The sequence below is a fragment of the Cryptomeria japonica genome, chromosome 10 (genome assembly GCF_030272615.1).
Source record: "Cryptomeria japonica chromosome 10, Sugi_1.0, whole genome shotgun sequence".
Lineage (NCBI taxonomy): Eukaryota > Viridiplantae > Streptophyta > Pinopsida > Cupressales > Cupressaceae > Cryptomeria > Cryptomeria japonica.
The window spans coordinates 766,102,837-766,122,299 of record NC_081414.1 but is presented as its reverse complement, the minus strand read 5'-3'; positions in this window follow the sequence as shown (position 1 = coordinate 766,122,299).

The window sequence follows — 19,463 nt, the reverse complement described above, 5'->3', positions numbered from 1 at the left end:
TTTGTCTCAACATCAATTATGTGTTCTAGCATCGGCCATGTCAGTTATATTAGTTGTATTTATCACATTTTGTGGTCCGACACCTATTGTATGTATGGTATCTATATTTTTGAGTTTGGAGTTGATGTGCTTGGAGTTTTGTGCTTATGGGTCAGTATCTATGGGTCCGGTTGACCCCTGTTCTATTATGATGATTGAGGAATATACATCGGTGAATTAATTGTGTAAAGGAAGCATGTAGAGATCTTGCAGAGGCTGACTCAATTATCATGTTTTTTATTAAGGCTTTAATGGATAACGTGTTGATCCGAGCAACATATTAATTGTGCTTGACCGAAATATTATCCTGGTGGGTAATCTTTCTAGTATATATATATGTGTATATGATTTTAGTAGAGGTATGCATGACGGATGGATGTGTATGTAAGATGTGAATGATAAGTGGTAGATAAAGGTGCAGTGTGTGAAGTACGATCTATGGGAAGTGAAGTAGTTGGAGCAGAGTCAGAGTGTAGACAAAATTGCAGTAATTCCCTACCAAATCTGCTGTAGGTGTTTGCCGATAGTGGTACAAAGATCTTTTACCAGATTTGCTATAAGTTTTGTGAGTTGTGATATGAGCTTAATCTAGAACTGGTTTCATGCATTTGGAGATGAACTTTCCTTAGTTCATTTATATTTATTGCGATGAGCCGTTCTTGTAGTTTGGTAGTGAGGCATATAGCAGTGAGCCACCCATTTTGTAAACACCATATAACTAGTTATATTATCTTGAGAGTTAACTCTTTCCATGTTTTTTCCCGTTTGGGTTTTCCACGTATTAAATCCGATGTTCTATTTGTGGCTGTGTTTTCTTGTTTATTTTGTATTTGTTATTTCATGTTGTTGTGCTTAATTGAAGAATTTGATATATCAGTTAAAGGTCTAGAAATTGTGAGAAAAGTTTAGAATCTATTGGAATACTGACTCACCCCCCTCTCTATATTTCGGTCCCTTCAACCAATCAAACAAGATGCACCTTGAAAGGTATTAAGATCAAAATTTAGAGAAAAATCTCTAAAATGAGTTATCATATGCTAATAATCAAAGAGAGAAGTGTAAATATTGGTGAAATTTAGCTATCTGTTCAAGGAGAGCTACTCCCTCAATTCCAACTATAGACTACTAATAGATATCCTTTGAATATATTTATCTAGCAGGGCATAAGGGACCCTAGTAGATATAGATTGGTATCTTGAGATAAAATTAGTCATTTTTTGATTTGGTCTTTGTTTAAAATGAACAAGGTTAGTGATAATGACCTTGATGCCAATACTAACCTAGAACCATTTGAAAAATTCATCCATTAATTGATCAAAAGTTCAAATTGAATAATTAGGTAAAGAACTATACCATTCTAATGTGGTGCCTTTAAGAGACCAAGATAATAGTTTAAGTAGAATATGAAATTGATTGTGATAATTACTACAAGGTAAGAAAATAATTAATTTGCAAATGAGGGTATCCATTGCAATTATATTGATCAAATTTTAGACTCTCAACCTCTTGGAGAAAGTTAGCACTAAGGATATGAACTACGAGAGGGCCATAATGATAATATGGTGGAAGAAATGATATGGTAGTTGCATTGGTGAGATTGACAAGATATTTTTGAAGCCATCCCATGTTTTGCAATATAGTGTCTAGGACAAGATTAACATGTGGAGGAAGTGGAGGTAAATTATGCATGTCAATAGAAATAGTAGGTCACTGACACCAACACCCACACCATGGAAACAATCACCACCAACATGAGGAAAAGTACCAATACTAATATTAGTGCCGAGACAAACACCAACACCAATTCTAGGATAATACCAACACTAGCATCAATGCCAACACTAGTGCCAATACTAGCACTAGCATTAGGACCAATTCTAGTATCCACATTAGTATGATCTTTGGATGTGGAAATAATGCTAGAAGCAAGACTAGTATACCCCAAGTGAATATGACAAACATTAATGCTCAAAATAGTTCCACTAGATAAAGAATCAATCATAGCTCCTGTATCTACCATATGGAATGAAACCCCAATCATAGAAACACCAATTTGAGGACCAATGATGTTAGAGTAAGTATCTTGAGGATTGGGTACAATAGATACATGAGAACTTATTATCATAGATAATTCCTTAAGCATTTCCAGGCCCTTATGATTTAAGATAAACATATCTCTCAAATTGTTGATGATAGTTATAGCCTCAAGGAGGACATTCTCTGAATTTATGTAATCTTCAAAATCTCTTAGGTTGTCCTCAAGGGATTGAATTTGATTAAATAGAACTGTTAGAGAAGAATCGTGATTCATAGGAGGAGGATACCCTAGAGGGGTATTCATTGACATATAACTTTAATAGTTAGGATAAGAACCACATGTAGTAGAACCTCCTGAACATAAAATTGAAGGAAAAGACTATGGAGTAAAAGGATCATTAGGATCTTGACCCTCCTTGAGAATATTGGACCTAGTCTCATAGGACTATATCGATTAGGTAGAATGCTAGGTCTAAAATTCTTCCTCAACACAATCCTCAAATTATTTTAGATTGTAAAGATCATATAAGAGATTGAAAACACACCAACAACCTCAAGAATAGGCAAGAGAGAAAACAAACATTAGCATTGATTGTTTTAATTTAAAAAAATGTTTTTCCAATTTTTTTTAACAAGTTATAAAAAACAAGAGGTGAGATAGCATCAGGTTCACCAAAATGTAGAGTAGGAAAATCAAACCACTATGAAGGGTGATTAAATCCCTCAAGGACTCAATAATTATCTCTACTCTACTCAAACCTTTAGGGTTCTCTAACCTCCAATTTTTCTCACTACAGTTATAAAATGTGAATAACTCGGTGATACCGAAAGATAAAAATATTTTAACTCCATACACTCTCTGTCCAGGATATATGTGTGGGTCAAGGATGAGAGAATAATGAACGCAAGTGTCCTATATGGACAAAGTATAGTTCAATATGTACCTAAAGAAAAAAATAACTAGAACTCAGGTTCTAGATGCTAAACTTGATGAATATAAATACATAAAGCTAATAAATAGATAAAATAAGCTAATAAAAAGAGAAACAAAGGGAAAGAAATATTCATAAAGGGTCTAAAAATGAAGTCTCCAGCTAGAACTTTATGTTTCCATGCTAAATCTACACACAAATTTATGAGGACAAAAATGATGGGGCTGCAATGAGAGGTTTGCCATAATTAAATCACTGCTTTGGTGTTTTCACCTCCACAAATAACCAAGATAGATATATTGATAAACAATAATAAAAAATGATAAAAGGAATATCACAAATGAAATTATATAAAATAGATGATTAAGTAAACAATATAATAGGTAAGAGAGAATGAACTGTCATTCAATACTAAAAAGCTAAAGCTTGCTATGATGAAGCAAAGCATGAATCCCTCAAGTGGATGAAGCTTCAAAAAGAGTCATAATGCAAAAAACGAGTGAAAGACCACAAACAAGATGTAGAAAACCAATTGAGAAATATTAGAGAGCACAAAAGAGTCCAAAAATTGTCTACAGAATCCAAAATAATGTGAAAATAGCAAGATAAAGAGGGCTGGAATATGTTCCAACATTGGTGGGAATAGAAGGAGACATTACACTATCATAATTAGCTAGTGTAACATCTCATTGACCACCTTCAATTTGATTATTCATAAGACAAGTGCATAATGTGCAGACATCTCTCTGATGTGAATGTGTCCATGAACAAATTAGTCCAAGTGGTGGAAATCAAACTGATGCTTTGCAAAATGGGAGATGTTAGACAAAACCTGTGGTGGTATAACACATACGAAAAACAACAAGAAACAAAAGAGTGGTTAGTGTTAATCAACCAAAGACTAGTCTAAGTAGGCATACCAAGAGAGACACTAAAAACATAATAAAGTATTTGACAATGAAAGCAAATAAAATAAGGCATCTCTGAATGCCTTCCACCATGCTTGTAGCTCTTCCTCCCTTGTTCCTCTCCTCTCCAAGTTCCAAATTAGTGTAGCTCTCAACAACTTTTTGCACTATGGATGCCTTATGGAGGTTCAAGATCAAAAAATGATTAATCTAATGCTATGCAAGTGTGAACAAAAGCTAATATGAGAGATTATCTAATTAACTAGTGTTGATTTTAACCAAAAGCGTGAATATGATTGATTTATGCTAAATTCTCTCTAAAAATGACTATAATGTAAATGCATACAATTTTTTCAGGATTATGGCTAAGAATGCTAAATGCTCGAGGATTTGAAAATGAGGAATGTGAGCTCTATTTATAGGTAAAATGGAGCAATGGATGGTTGAGATTGAGTAATATTAATCTCAACAAGGGTCAGGATTGAATGGTTTAGGAACCATGTGAGGAATTTCAACCCAATCCCAAGATGACAAGTGTCAACAAGAGATGGTTTGAGAGGAGAGGGAATAAGCATTAAATGCTTAGCATGCTTTGAGGGTTAACTTGGGAGGTAAGGTTAATGTTGAGTTGAAAGAATAAAGCCATTATCCAATAAATAATGCCTTTATCCAATGGATAAACTCTTGTGCAAGAGTTATTGAGGATAACCATGGTCAAAGCAATAAATGCTTGAGGAGACACATGGGTTACATGGGTTGAGTTAGGGGTCAAATTCCCTAACCATGGGTGCAAGTGGATTTAACCATAAATGGTTATGTAAGAGCCATTTAATGGTCATGTAAGAGCCATTTGATGGTCATGTAAGAGCCATTAATGGTTTCAAAGACTTTAGAGGTTAACCATTTGAAGACATAAAGCCTTTAATGGTTATTGAAGACTTTGGAGGTTTTTGAGAAGTGACTTCCTTTTGTTTAGGAATGTGACAATGATTAGGATAAGATTAGGCTAATTAGAAGGAGTTAGAAGAATCTAGAAGGGATTTAGGCATGCAGGTAGATTTTGTAGGAGAATGCAAGTTGGAGGAATTTTGGGATTTTCAATTAAAATAAAATCATTTTTTTCAATTAAATGGTGTAATTTGAATTTGGATAGATATTTAATAAATATTAATTTATTTAAATGTGAATGTTAATTTTGGATTTTATTTAAATAAATCTTAATTTATTTACATGAGAAAAAGGAAGATAAAGCATTTAAATGCTTGAAGACTTTAAGGGAAACCTTTAAAGGCTTAAGAAGACTCTAGAAGGAAGCCATTAAGTTTGAAGACTTTAAAGGAAACCATTAAAGGCTTGAGAAGACTCTAGAAGGAAGCCATTAAGTTTGAAGACTTTAAGGGAAACCATTAAAGGTTTCAAGTGGGTGAGGATAAATAGCATTTTAAATAATTTATTTATTTATTTAAAATAGTTGTGAAACTTGCATTTGTAGGAAAATACAAGTGGGTGGAGGATAAAGGTGATTTAAATAAATGTTAATTTATTTAAATGTGAGAGATGGGATTTTGGGGGAGTTAAATAAATATAAATATTAATTTATTTAAATGTGAGAGAAGATTTAATTAAACAAATATGATTTATTTATTTAATTAATGGTCTGAATTTGGTTAGGTGAATTAAATCAAATAAATTGAATAATTTATGTAATTAATAGGGGAAGAGGGTTAAGATGAATTAATTAAATATTAATTTAATTAATTATTGATTGATGGTTAAATAATCAAATAAATACTAAATATTCATTTAATTAAGTGGACAGATTTAGCTTAAAGTGAAAGAACTATGTGATGTAGAATTGCACATGGTGCAATTTATGATGATACATAAATATACATTCATTAGGCTACCAATATTAGTAATTTATATTTAAGAAAATATATTTTAATCTTATTTATCATAATTTTATATGCAATGGAATACATGTCACTCAAAAATAAACTTTAAAATATGAAAATAAACTACTAAATAAAACTTAACGAATCACACAAATTATTTTGAAATTTTAAAAATATATATTTATAATTATACACAAAATCTAAAAATTCACTATTTTACATCATCTTCAAATTCTAAATATAGTGATAGATAATGAAAATTTGGTTTTAAGTATTGATTTTAATGTCCAACTTAGGCAAAAAATTGAAAACACACTATAAGGAAATCATCAACTACCAATACATCCAAGTGGGCTATTTAATTATTCTAGTAGTCATATCATTTTACTACCCATCTAAATCCTTCTAGGCTACATTAGTTTAGCAAAGACTCTTAAGAGCCCTAGGATTGAAAAGGTGTTAAATTTTGATGTTACCATTCTCTCAAATCATGGTACCTATGAATGTTTCATTTAAACCTACAACTAAGAATTGGGTCAATTTAAAAAATTGCACTTTATTTATCCTAATTTTTAATATTTTATATTACTTAAGTTTTAGGGCCTTGACAATGTTATATGGCAATCCACACATGCAATAAGATGATAGTGCCAACATGTCTAATTTAGTTGGTGAATATTATTGAAGACATCATTTCATTACCTAATTATTGAAGCCATCCCAATCCTTCTAATTACATCAATTTAGTGACATATCTTAATAACTTTAATAGAAAAAAATATAAACCTTTGATAGGAATGTTCTTACAATTTTTGGCATGTATACATGTTCTATCTAAATCTAAAGCTAGGTGTTGGGTAGTCTCTTTGAAATTACTCCAATGTCTAATATTTTTCTATAGTGGTAGCAAACACAATGTTATAAAAGGTGTTAATTTGATTTAGTATTATGTTGTCGATACTGTTATCTTATAATCAAAACCTTATATAACAAACATGTTTAGGTAGGCTAGTAGAATCTACTAATTCCATTATTTATTTGCCTGTGCAATTTGATCCTCATAGGCTATATTAGTTCAATGATGTCTCTTCAGATAACAAATAGTAAATAATAAACAAACTTTGATGAAAATTATTTTACAATTTGTGGTACATATAAATGATCCTCTAATCTTAGCATAGACCATTGAGTACACCTACAAAAGCCTCTCTTGGTAACCCCAACTCTTGATGATATTCTCATAGTGGAAGTAAATGCAAATTGACAAAAAAAAAATAGTTTTATGGCTGCAAGAGTGCTATCTTACAATTTGCACGTCAAAACACATATTTTGTGGTGAGTTTAAATCTCAATGGATGACAATAGGAAGCACTTAATAGTTTTAGAGACTGTATAGTATCAAAATTGAATAGAAAACATAGTCTTCTATAGTTTGCACTTGTCCTTCATTGTAGGAAATAAGTATTCTAAAGAGGACAATGCTTCTAGTTATTTGGATTCTAATAGTGATAGTGTAAATGATATGGTAAAAAATCCTAATAATAGCACAAAAAATAAATTCATTCTTGACAAAGAGAAGTTTTTAATTTTTAGCTACTTCCTTTCCCCTTAGGCTCTAGTTTGAAAATATGATTACGAAAAAATTAATTGGATTAGAGGTAATGAAATCATGACTTTAGGGTGACACTACTTCAAAATATAGGGAAATAATAAATTTGGTAAAATTAACAAGTGACACGATATGAAAATGTTTGTTACCTTAATTTAGATATGTAGAAAAGACATAAAATATACAAATACTAGTAATATTTTGTATTTTTACCTTATACTAAAGAGAAACTTTAAATGTATAAATAATAGCCAATTATATTTTGATCACTGTCAACAATGAAAATAATCTTAAATTTAAAATATGTATTAAATATATTTAATATATTTGATATTCACTTTCAACAACGAAAAACATTAAATCTTATAATTCAAACCATTAAATTTATTTAAACCCATTTAAATTGTAAATACATACAAAACATTTATATATATTCATTTCTATATAACCATAAAATTGTACAATGTGGAAATATCCTAATGTCATAAGATCTACAATACTAGGTATGTCAGACACACCATGAAGTTATACCTAATACCATGAAAATATAGTAGAATCATAAGACCTACAATACTCTAAAGACGTACCATGAATATTTAAGCAAAGCTATATAGATCTGTAAAATAATATGCTAGTATAATACAAATCTACACCTGCATGTTATTAAGGTTGTAGAGTTTGAGCTAAACAGATTCGAGAATAATATTGCTGAGGTAGGGGGATGAAGAGGAGGACCAGTGGTAGCCATAGCCATGTTCATGTTCATGTTCCTCTTCGCCTTCTTTCTTGGAAGCTTCATCATCATCCCCTTCAATCGCATCATGGTAACTTTCATCAACTTTACGGCTTCAACAATATCATCGAGTCGACGAGGTACACCGCACAAGAGGTGTAACCTAGCTTGCCCCACTGCAAACATTACCAAGTGATGGACAAATGCCATAGTGCCACACAAAGCAATGAATAACAGAATTCCCGAAATCACCCAAGCCAGGGTCGAGTCTTTACGTTCCAATATCGAGTACACTGCAGCTATAAAATTGTAAGACTTGAATCCAAAGCTGAGACAGCTCAACAAACCACTGACGGTTATGAACAACATCTTGTCCTCTGTAGTAAGCTCTGAAGCCATCTGCCACATGATACAGACGAATAGAGATAGAAAGAAGGCTATACAGTCGAAAACAATAAAGAGCTTAAACGTAATGGAACCCATAAGAATAGGGGTCTCTCGTTTCGGATCGTCAGAATCCTGGTACGAACCACCTAGAACCGTGAACACAGCTGTAAATGTCATGGTGGCCACCAATGTTGCCGCAACGAGTTCTGCATTGTGTCTCTCATAGAAGGATTTGTTACATGAATGGTTTGGAATTGCGTGGATAATCTGCGGGCTTTCTTATAATCCTGAAAGATTCGAGGTACTCCGTTACTTCTCTTGCAACATCCAGCGGTGTTTTGCCCTCACTATTTAGGACATGCTTCTTCACCCCGGGTACCTTCCGCAACATATCCACAATCTACGCCCAGCAACAACAAAAACCAAAAGAAATTATTTCTAAGGGATAACCACGCTTACTTATGTTTTGATGATAATAAAAAATAGTTTACTGGCTTACTTGGTATCTGAAATTCATGTAACATAAATTCAGACATTATCTCATTTCTACTTCCTTCTCTTTATATGATTATATAGTATTTTTTCTATTCGTGGGAGTTTCCTGTTTGCAATTGTAATGAGATCTTTATTCCCTTGGGTTGTGCTAATATTGCTTCTATTGTGGTGTTTGTTAGATCTATATGGACATTGGAGTAGAATATTTGAGCGCAGGAATGTCAAGTTTGGGAAATAAAATGCAGGAAGATCAGGAGCCGGCCTTCAAAGATTGTTCTCATTAGAATAAAGAGGAGATTATAAAAAAATGTTTCTAAGTTTATTAATATTGGAGCAAGTTTATTAAAAATAGTCTATTATTTGATTTACTGTAAGGATGAAGATAAAAAATATAATAAACTCTTAATTTAAAGACAAAATATTATAATGAGAATTCTTAAACTATTAAGAACAAAATAGGATTTGAACTTGAGACTGTCTATTTGTTACAAAGGTACTCTATCACAAAGTTACCATCCCATTTAATGATTGGTTCATTTATGATTTAGGCGTGATTCATTCAAAACAAGAAAAGAAAGAGGAAACATACTACAAGCAAAGACAGGGAGAAATAGGAGGGAATGAGACAAGTTAGAGAAAACCAATAGATTGTTGGCATTCTACACTCTAATGAGAATAATTGATGTTGTCATTGATGGCAACCAACAAGCAACCAACCGGCAACAACTTTCTACACAAACACCGACATCATAGGTATCATACACTGGCAGGCACTGGCACTGACAGACACTTTCACTGGCATCCAGATTACACCCGAAATGAAGTATACCGACACTTAGGCCGAGATGGGATAAAATTTTGCTTATATGAATTGTATTGCAAATATAATTAATTATTTTTAAGCCGACTTGGTGTATTGTACATAGACTCATATATGTATGAGATCTCATAGGTCATTTTGTATTATGGTTGAATGTAATGGATAGGTGATTTATGTAAAGACAAAGAAAGGTTTTGGTTAAGGTATCTGACTGAGCTTAAATGAACACTGAAACAGGCATTAGAGATGCTATTTTGAGCAGTACATTGTATTGGATTTGATTATCCATTTTGTAGTTAGTGAGACTCTTTTGAGTAGTGCGCTCCAGGTAGTTGGCCTTCCTGCATGTGCAGGCCCCTATTGTAAGTAGTATTTATTCATCTTGGCTAGTGAGTAAATATTGTGTGTCACAAATCCCACTGAGGTTTTTTCCACATCAGGTTTCCTCGTTAAAATATTCTATGTTATAGTGTGCATTTATGCTATCTCTATTATTTCTCTTTACTACACTATTTCTTGTTTACCGGTACATTGATTTGGGTTGCAAAGTTATAAATAATTTTAAATATTCCACTAACCAGTTAGACACTGATTCACCCCCCTCCTCTTAGTGTCTTTGGGACTATCATTGAATCTAACAATCGGTATCAGAGCTTGGTCCTCTATTTTCAAAAGCCTAACAGCTTGAGGAAGATTCTGAAACTGGTACAAATGGAGAATTTGAGAAAATAGTTGGAAGGAGCTCTTGAAGATTTTAATGCTGAAAAATTGAAGAATATCAAACTTGAAGATGATCTAAGGATTGCTAAGGAATTCATTAAAGGACTTCAGGAGAACCTGGTTATAGCACAAAATAAGAGAAAATAACTTCATGAACAAATGCAGAAACATGATGATGAAAATGAATCTCTTAGTAATATTGCAGACAAGTTGAGGCAAGAGAACACTAACATGAGGAATGAAATGCAAGACTTAACCATGAGGCTATGTAAGGATATTGAAGACAGAAAGAAGAATGAAGAAGATCTAACTATAAGACTTAATGATGGAGCTAATGAAAATCTGAGACTTTGTCATGAAATTGATATGCTAAAGATAAATCTGATTCACATGCAACATGATAAAGAAGAGCTTGTGAGACAAGTTTGAATTCTTGAAAATGAGTTGATCACTGCAAATGAACACAAAGACAAAATCAAGAAAAGTTCAGAAAGACTTGATGACATGCTGAAAAGACAAAAACCTGATGGAGATACAATTGGACTTGGATTTGAACATGGAGAAAGTTCCGGGACTGCAAACAATCAAGATCACAGTAAATTGGTAAGACAACCTAATGCTTATAAATTTAATGGGAAATGTTTTAATTGCAACAAGTTTGGTCATAGAGAAAATTAGTGCAGATTTAGATGTAATTAGAATACAAACTTACCCACCGGTCAATGTTCCAAATGCAACAAAGTTGGTCATAATTCAAAAAATTGCAAAATGAATGTGAAATGCTATGTTTGTGGTAGATTTGGGCATTTATGTAATCAATGTAGAACACAAACCGGTCAAGGATATGGAAAAACTATTCAGAGGAATAATATAACTTGTTATGCATGTGACAAGATTGACCATATTGCAAAATTTTGTAGAAGCAAGACTATACCGACAAAAATAAAGGATCTAGTGTGAAGGGAAAAGAAAAGGTAAATGTAATAAAGCAAGAATTTTCAAAACAATGGATTAAGAAGGGAGATCAGAAAGTTGATGAATCTGTCTCTGCACCGGTTGAATAGAGTAAACCTCCACCGGTAGGAGATTATTCATCTAACTACTTGGAATAATCCTTAGGGGGTATTGCAGCAAATTGAAAATCATGCAATTCTACCCTCGGTTGATGGTAAGAAGACACATTTCTTTTTTACTGACATATATGTTAAGTTTTCACTTAACCGACAAGCATTTAGTGCGGTTTTTTTAAGAACTTTTTTTTGTTATATAACACCGGAAAAACCTTATTTTGACTCACCAAGCATTCAAGCATTTAGAGAGCGCAAAATTGAGCAAGGGCAATCTAAAGCAGCGAAGTGATTTTCAGGCATTCAAGGATTTCAAGCTAAGAGGTATTTATCTCTCAAAATAGTATCTTTATCTTCTGCACCTGAGTTTATTGCAAACCCTATTGTAGTAGAGAATGTTAAGCGCCCTAGGTCCATGTTTAAAATCATCCCTGAAATTGCCAAGCAAGATGATTCTATTAGAGCTTTTTTGAAAATTCCGAAGGGAGTCGATTTTGCCGAAGACCCTAGAATGTACATTCATCGCAACATAGAAAATCTAGGAACTGATGATTTGGAGAACATGTACAGTGGTGTCATTACTGATGAACAAGGTTAAACCAGAGCATAAGATAGTTGAAGACTTAGGATTCATTGAGATACTAAACATACTTGAATTTCCTAAGGAGCTAGTCTGTCTAGTTATGAGTAGAGTTCATGGAGAGTTCATGTGGCTTGACTTTATTTTTAAAATCTCTAAGGAAGTAATTAAGGTAGTTACTGGTTTACCCTCAATTGGCAGTAGGCCCGACAAAACTAAGAAGATACCTAACAAGGGAGTTATGGATTTAACCGGAGCTACATCTGACAATAGATCTCTTAGGGTTAATGACATTACTGATGCTAATGTGATATATGTGAGTATGGTACTTAGATACAAAGTAACTCATGCAAATAGATTGAATTCAATTTCTAGCCTTTGTATTCATAATGCATATGGGATGGTAAAGAACAATTCTAAAATTGATGTTTGTGAATGGCTTAAAGATGAATTAATAGACAACCTGAAAAAGATTAAGGGTGACAAGAAAGGGACATATAGTTTTGGCAACCTTCTTGTGTGTCTAATGCTTTACTTCACCAAATATATACCCAACATTGGTCATAAGGAATTTGGATATGACATCCTAGTAGGCAAACAAATCAAGGAATCTGTCACTGGTATGGACTCTAATAGTGAAAACATTATAACAAATTACTTCAAAAACTTTCAGACTAAGATGAGAGCTAGAGAAAGGTTACCTTAGAGCATAGTAGACAGGTATGACAAGCAAATCTGCTTTGTAATCAAACGTGATGAGACATGGATGGAAGCAGTTAGCCCTAAAACTATTTGGGTTACTGAAATGGTTTATGAAGTTGATTTACCCATTCTTGAAACATATGCTAAAACACTATTTGAGGCACCTAGAGAACCATCTGAAGAAACTTTTGGAAATGCTGAAACCATTGAGATTGCTGTTTCGATGCAGAAGAAGAGAAAAAGGAGAGAAAAGTTTATCAGAGATGCATCCAAGATGGCCAAGGAGGTCAAAGAAAATGTAATGAACATAAGTGGTATATCTGCCAGTGAACTAGAAGGATTGAAACTGGAAGCTCATGTTTCACTGGTTGTTACTTCTTTGGATACAGAAAGTGGGAAAGCAACAAAGTTCAAAAGAGTTGAAAGAAAGAAGAGGAAACTCTCACCGGTACCCTCTCCTTCTCTCAAAAGTACTAGATCTTTGAGGAAGAAGCAACAAGCAGTTAGGGAACCTAAAAAGAAGCTTACACCAAAGAAGAAACAAACTAAGACACTGGATACCTTGACATCGGAGGAATAGGTAAATGAGATAACACAGAATGGAAATCTTTGCAATGTGAATAAATACTATCACTTACAAAGATTCAAACAAGGACACAATAGAGGCTAGTATAATTTTGCATTTAGACATCTACAAGAAAGTTTTTATTGAAGTTGTAGATGATCTGCCGAATGACTTATATTTAAGGTTAGAAGCTAAAAGAATGTTAGTGATGGAACTAGATAAAAAGCTAAAAGTTGAAGCATTATTGGCAGTGCACCCTGTAAACTCTAGAGAGAAAATTGATGAACTAATTGCTGAGACAAACTGATTAGTTTTTGTCAGTGGACACCGATAGGTTAGCCTAATGCCTAGTAGAGTTAAGGAGATTGCCGATGAGATTGCAGAAAAATGGGATATCTTTTTTGTTGAAAAGGGAAAGAAAGAGGAAAAGGAAAGACAGAAAATAGATAAATCTTTTGCTAAGGTGTACCAAAAGGACAAAGGGAAAAGCAAGATTGGTGGTGTACCTGCTATAAAGGTAACAAATAACATCCCTCCACTGGCTCACGACACCCCTCCATTAACTTCAGCATCACCGGTACATACATAAAATCAACCGAATAAGGCAACTAATGAAGTAACTCATGACAATACTAACTTGGAGTCTGAAATACTTTTCACCATGAATGTGGATACATAGGATATTAACATTATTGTAGATAAAGAGACTGTAGAGGTTAAGGCAGATGATGTTAAGGACAGTAAGATCTCTAAGATATCGGCACACATTGTTGACTCTCAGAAGACTGAGATACCAACACAAGCTGAGAAACCGAAGATTGAGAAGCCAACAGAGGATAAGGTAACTAACACAGAGCAATCGAAATCAGAGAAACTGACAGTTGAAGAGGTACTTGTACAGATTGAGAAACCATCAAAAGTAGAGGTACAAACACAGAAAGAGAAACCAAAAGAAAATGTAAGTAAAGAGGAAGCAATTGATGGAAATAAGAAGGAAATAGTGAAGGTAATTGGGCAAGCATCTGTTGAGAGGAAATCCATAGCAAAACCAAGCACATCAACAGGAGAATTCAGACCCACTAACATAATTGATGTTCTATTGGATTCTATCAAGAGGATAACAGATAGCAATGCCTTAGCATTTAAGGCTATTGATAACACATTACCTATCTTGAAGATGATTGCAACTACCTTTAAGATAGATCACATTAATGATTCTATAGGTAAATTGGACACATTGTCCAAATTCATTTTTGAAAATGTCATAATTATAGATAAGGTGAATGAGGATACTATAAAGGAAAGAGTAGATAAAGAGAAAGGAGAATTCTTTGAGAAAAGCATCAAAAACTATAATGAGCATATGGATTCATTATTAACGGTACTCAACCTAACAATTTTGGAGTATAAGGAGTTGTATAGAGAAGCATGTAAACCTCATTGTTTGACAGAGGACATTGATGAGGAGATTAAAAGGACACAAAAAGAGATTGATGACATTGAGGATAATATGATAGAGTCCTTGGGACTTATCTCATTTTTTGAGCAGGAAATGACAGTTTTTGAGGAGAAGTTAGAGAAACTTGAGAAAGAGAAAGCAAGGATAAGGTTAAAAGCCTGGGAACTCAAAAGTAAACTTGGTCCAAAATTGGACAGTCTCATTACTCAGAGGGTTGAGCTATCTAAGGCAACAGTTCAAGGAGAACAGTCACCGGAGAAACAAATGCACTATCGAACCACCATGATCTAGTAGACTGAGACCATTCTCTCCGACAACAACAAAATCATGCAGATCCTAAATCTAATTTTGGTGGAAGTTTTTCAGATTGTAACCAATCGGTGACATGCGATGAAATAGCATTTTTGTATTCTTTGATTCTTTTTGACACCCTTTGTCATTGATGTCAAAGGGGGAGTAGTATGGAGAAAAATAGGGAGTAGTATGAAGAATATAAATGCACAGAGGAGATCACTTGCTCATGGGGAGCACACTTCTTTTTGGATTTCATTTTTGATAGCAGTTTTGGATTTTTCTCATGAGTGTTGCCATCAATGTCAAAGGGGGAGATTGTTGACATTGTACACTCTAATGAGAATAGTTGATGTTGTCATTGATGGAAACCAACAAGAAACCAGCCGGCAACAGGTTTCTACACATACACTAGCATCACAGATATCATACACCGGCAGGCACCGGCACCGACATCCAGATTACACCGGAAATGAAGTATACCAACACTCAGGCCGACATGGGATAAAGTTTTGCTTATACGAATTGTATTGTAAATATAATTAATTATTTGTAAGCCAACTTGGTGTATTGTAAATAGACTCATATTGGTATGTGATCTCATAGCTCATTTTGTATTATGGTTGAATGTAATGGATAGGTGATTTATGTAAAGACAAAGAAAGGTTTTGGTTAAGGTATCTAACTGAGCTTGAACCGGTACTGAACTAGGCATTAGAGATGCTATTTTGAGCAGTACATTGTATTGGATTTAATTATCCATTTTGTAATCAGTGAGACTCTTTTGAGCAGTGCGCTCCAGGCAGTTGGCCTTCTTGCATGTGCAGGCCCCTATTGTAAGTAGTATTTATTCATATTGGTCAGTGAGTAAATATTGTGGGTCACAAATCCCACCGAGGTTTTTCCCACACTGGGTTTCCTCGTTAAAATATTCTATGTTATGGTGTGCATTTATGAAGTCTTTATTATTTCTCTTTACTGCACTATTTCTTGTTTACCAGTACATTGATTTGGGTTGCAAAGTTATAAACAAGTTTAAATATTTCACTAACTGGTTACACACTGATTCACCCCCCCTCTCAGTGTCTTTGGGACTCTCATTGAATCTAACACATATTCCATATAAAATTTAATCACACACTTTATCTTCTATTCAGATTGGAAAAATGACTTCCTAGATAACTTAAAAAAATCCCCTTAAGCTAAATTAAAACTTTTGTTGACTTCCAAAATAGAAGAGATCTTATTCTGCTTGTCAGTCAATACTGACTCATCCTCAACCTCTACAAAGCAAGTTAATACCAGCTTTCTAATTTAAAACCAAAAATGAAAAACTTACGGGCTCATTTTTGTTCCTGGCTGCAATATGTAAAGACATGTCTCCAACAACTGGTTGGCTGTTAACAGCTTCCTTATCACGCTTACCTTCATCATCAGATGTGTTTGTGAGAGAGACTTCAACAACTTCATAACCAGATGGATTTGTGTCAGAGTCTTCAACACGTTGGTTGATAAGCTCTCTGAGAATCCCACTACTGTTGACAGCTACAATTTTTTTAATAAAAAATTCCACAATTTTGACTTGGTTCAGTTTCACAGCAAGATGCAGAACTTTTTATCTTTACATAAAATTTTCATGGCCACTGGTTATGATCTATCATCTTCTTTACAACATCCAGAAATCCAAACTTTACTGCTATGCATAGCGGAGTTTCTCCCTTGTTATTTTCCACCCTCAAATATGGCTTACCCTCTAACAACACTTTCACCAGATCAACACGATATTTCTTGACAGCTAAGTGCAAAGCAGTATCGCATTGCTCGTTCCTTTCGTTGATGAATTGTGGCAGCAATAGTTTTTTCACCAAAGTTGAGATTTGATGAATTAAGTAGCTTAGCGTGGAAAACAAGTAAATAATAGCTTTAAAATTTAAAAAGCAGTGCGAAAAGAGAATCACTTGGCTTTCCTTCGAGCACTGCAAGATGTAAACGTGTTCCTCCCTCCCCACTTTCACAAGCTTCCAGGATTGTATTCTCCATGTTAAAAAGCCTTCCCAAAGCTGTTTCGTAGTCACTGCAAGAGGTAGAGTTTCCTTTGACACTTCTCCATTTTAAAGGCACTTCCATTACAATTAACGCTAATTCAATGCAAAATTAAAGAATACGTTGATGGATTTGATTGGGTAGGTATAGAGTGTAAATGAATCCTAACTAATAAATCTTAAAAATACCGAGAGATGTCACTCTCTTAACTTATTTTTACAAGTTGTAGCTTCAACAAGTCATCAAATATTGCATAATTCAAATTATTCTATAAAGGTGTCAAATTTACATAACTCTATTATTGTTGCGCTATATCAGTAATCGTCTTCAACTACACGAAAATAATAAATAGATCTAAAGTAGTTGTCTTAAGAATCCTTAAGTAAGAAATGTGAGCATAGAGGGTTTGTGTTTAAGATCGTAGAAATTAGTGATAATTTTTTTTTCCTTGATGGAGGTCCAAACTTGGAAGCACGACAGCCCAACAAGGGCATGAAGCTTGTGAGCTGCCAGCCCAGCAAGGGCCTTCACAAAGTATTTTTTGCCACCTGATATGGGGGCACGAGCCAATAGGCTGAACCTCTTCGGCTAAGAGCTAAGGACTGAGGGGTAACCATTCCACCAAATTCACCCTGGGCACGATCCCGACCTCATCCCTTATGATGTCGGAGCCTTGCACTCAGCAACACTTGATCCCTAGTAGGCTCATTTGGAGCCATTCAACTTCACTAGTAGACCAAGGGCCCATTGACATTAGTGATACCTTTTATTGTGGTCATCTATTAGAATTTTATCTCTCCTTTCTGAAGTTCAGTGAACTGATTATATCAACTGGTTGTATGTTTTCTATTTGAGTAACTTTCATGATGGATAAGTTTCATGTCTCGTTCTGCTATGTTCACTGAACTGATTTTATATATTCCCGTGATAATATAAGTAAATTTTGTATTTTGCCTCTATATATTGTGAGCTGGTAGGTCAGCTGTCTCTATATAATGTAATTGTATCTTGTTGTTTATTCTTTCTTTACTGTACATCTTATCTTTAGATTGCCACTTATCCTCATTGCACTTATATTTTGCCTAGTTCAACAAGAAAGCATTATCGGACAAAGGCTTTTAGTTTATTCGAATTTAAAATATCAAAGGAATCATTTTTCATTAAATGTTCTGCATTCCTATGCACCAGATTTGGTCGGCCTATCAGTGCATTGAAAATTTGCAAAATTATTATAGGTGGCTTTCCTTTCCATGTGGGGCTTGTGTGTACATTGGGCAAGTTTTTCCCTTATCCTTGACAAAGCCTTAATGTCTTAGGAAATGATATATGTTGATTTTCCATTATACACAAAGTCCATGATGCTTAATATCTCAGGAAATGGTATATGTTCATTTTGTTTAGCATTGTAATGTTTTATTACTTTAGTTGTGATTTCCTTTATTTAGTTGTATTTACATTAGATAGCCTATACACACCCACTCAAACTTGGAAGGACTCACTGTCACTCTTCCTTGCTCCCAATGTTTTACATGTTGGATTGGACTAAATTTTAGATCATCTCAACATCTATTACAAGATCAAGGGTTGAGTTCAAATTTTGAGGCCACTAACTTGAAACATTTGCATGATGTGAATTATGGCAACAAGACTCAACACTGCCTATAGATTTTAAAGTCATAATTTTACAGTTCATTTTCTCACATTGCAACCAAGGGATTGAGTGAACAAGGTTTTCAAGTAAGGAGTGTGAATTTGTAGTGATCAAATCACTTGGTAGATCTTTTTTAAAAAAAAGTAATGCAATCACCACCATTGCTTCTTCAATTTGGTCTATAGAATTCAAAGTGAATTGTTCAGTAGGGTAATAGAATTCGTTGTTTAGAAAAAATAAAAACCCTAGCTAAGACAATATCTCCAAAGAGGAAGAATGCAACTGAGCCAACTATAGAAAACAATCCTCAATAGGGTGAAAGCTCAAAACCCAAAAGAAGAAAAGTTGCCGCCACAAACCTACGGAAACTCCAAAACCTACAAAATCCCCAGAACTTGTAGATAACCCACACGTAATAGTTGTAACTATAGAAACCCTAGACTAGCATGTTGTAGAGAAATTAGCATAAATTGAGAGCAAGAAGAAGGAAGTTAGGGGTTTACACTAGAACTTGCTTGAAATTTTCAAGG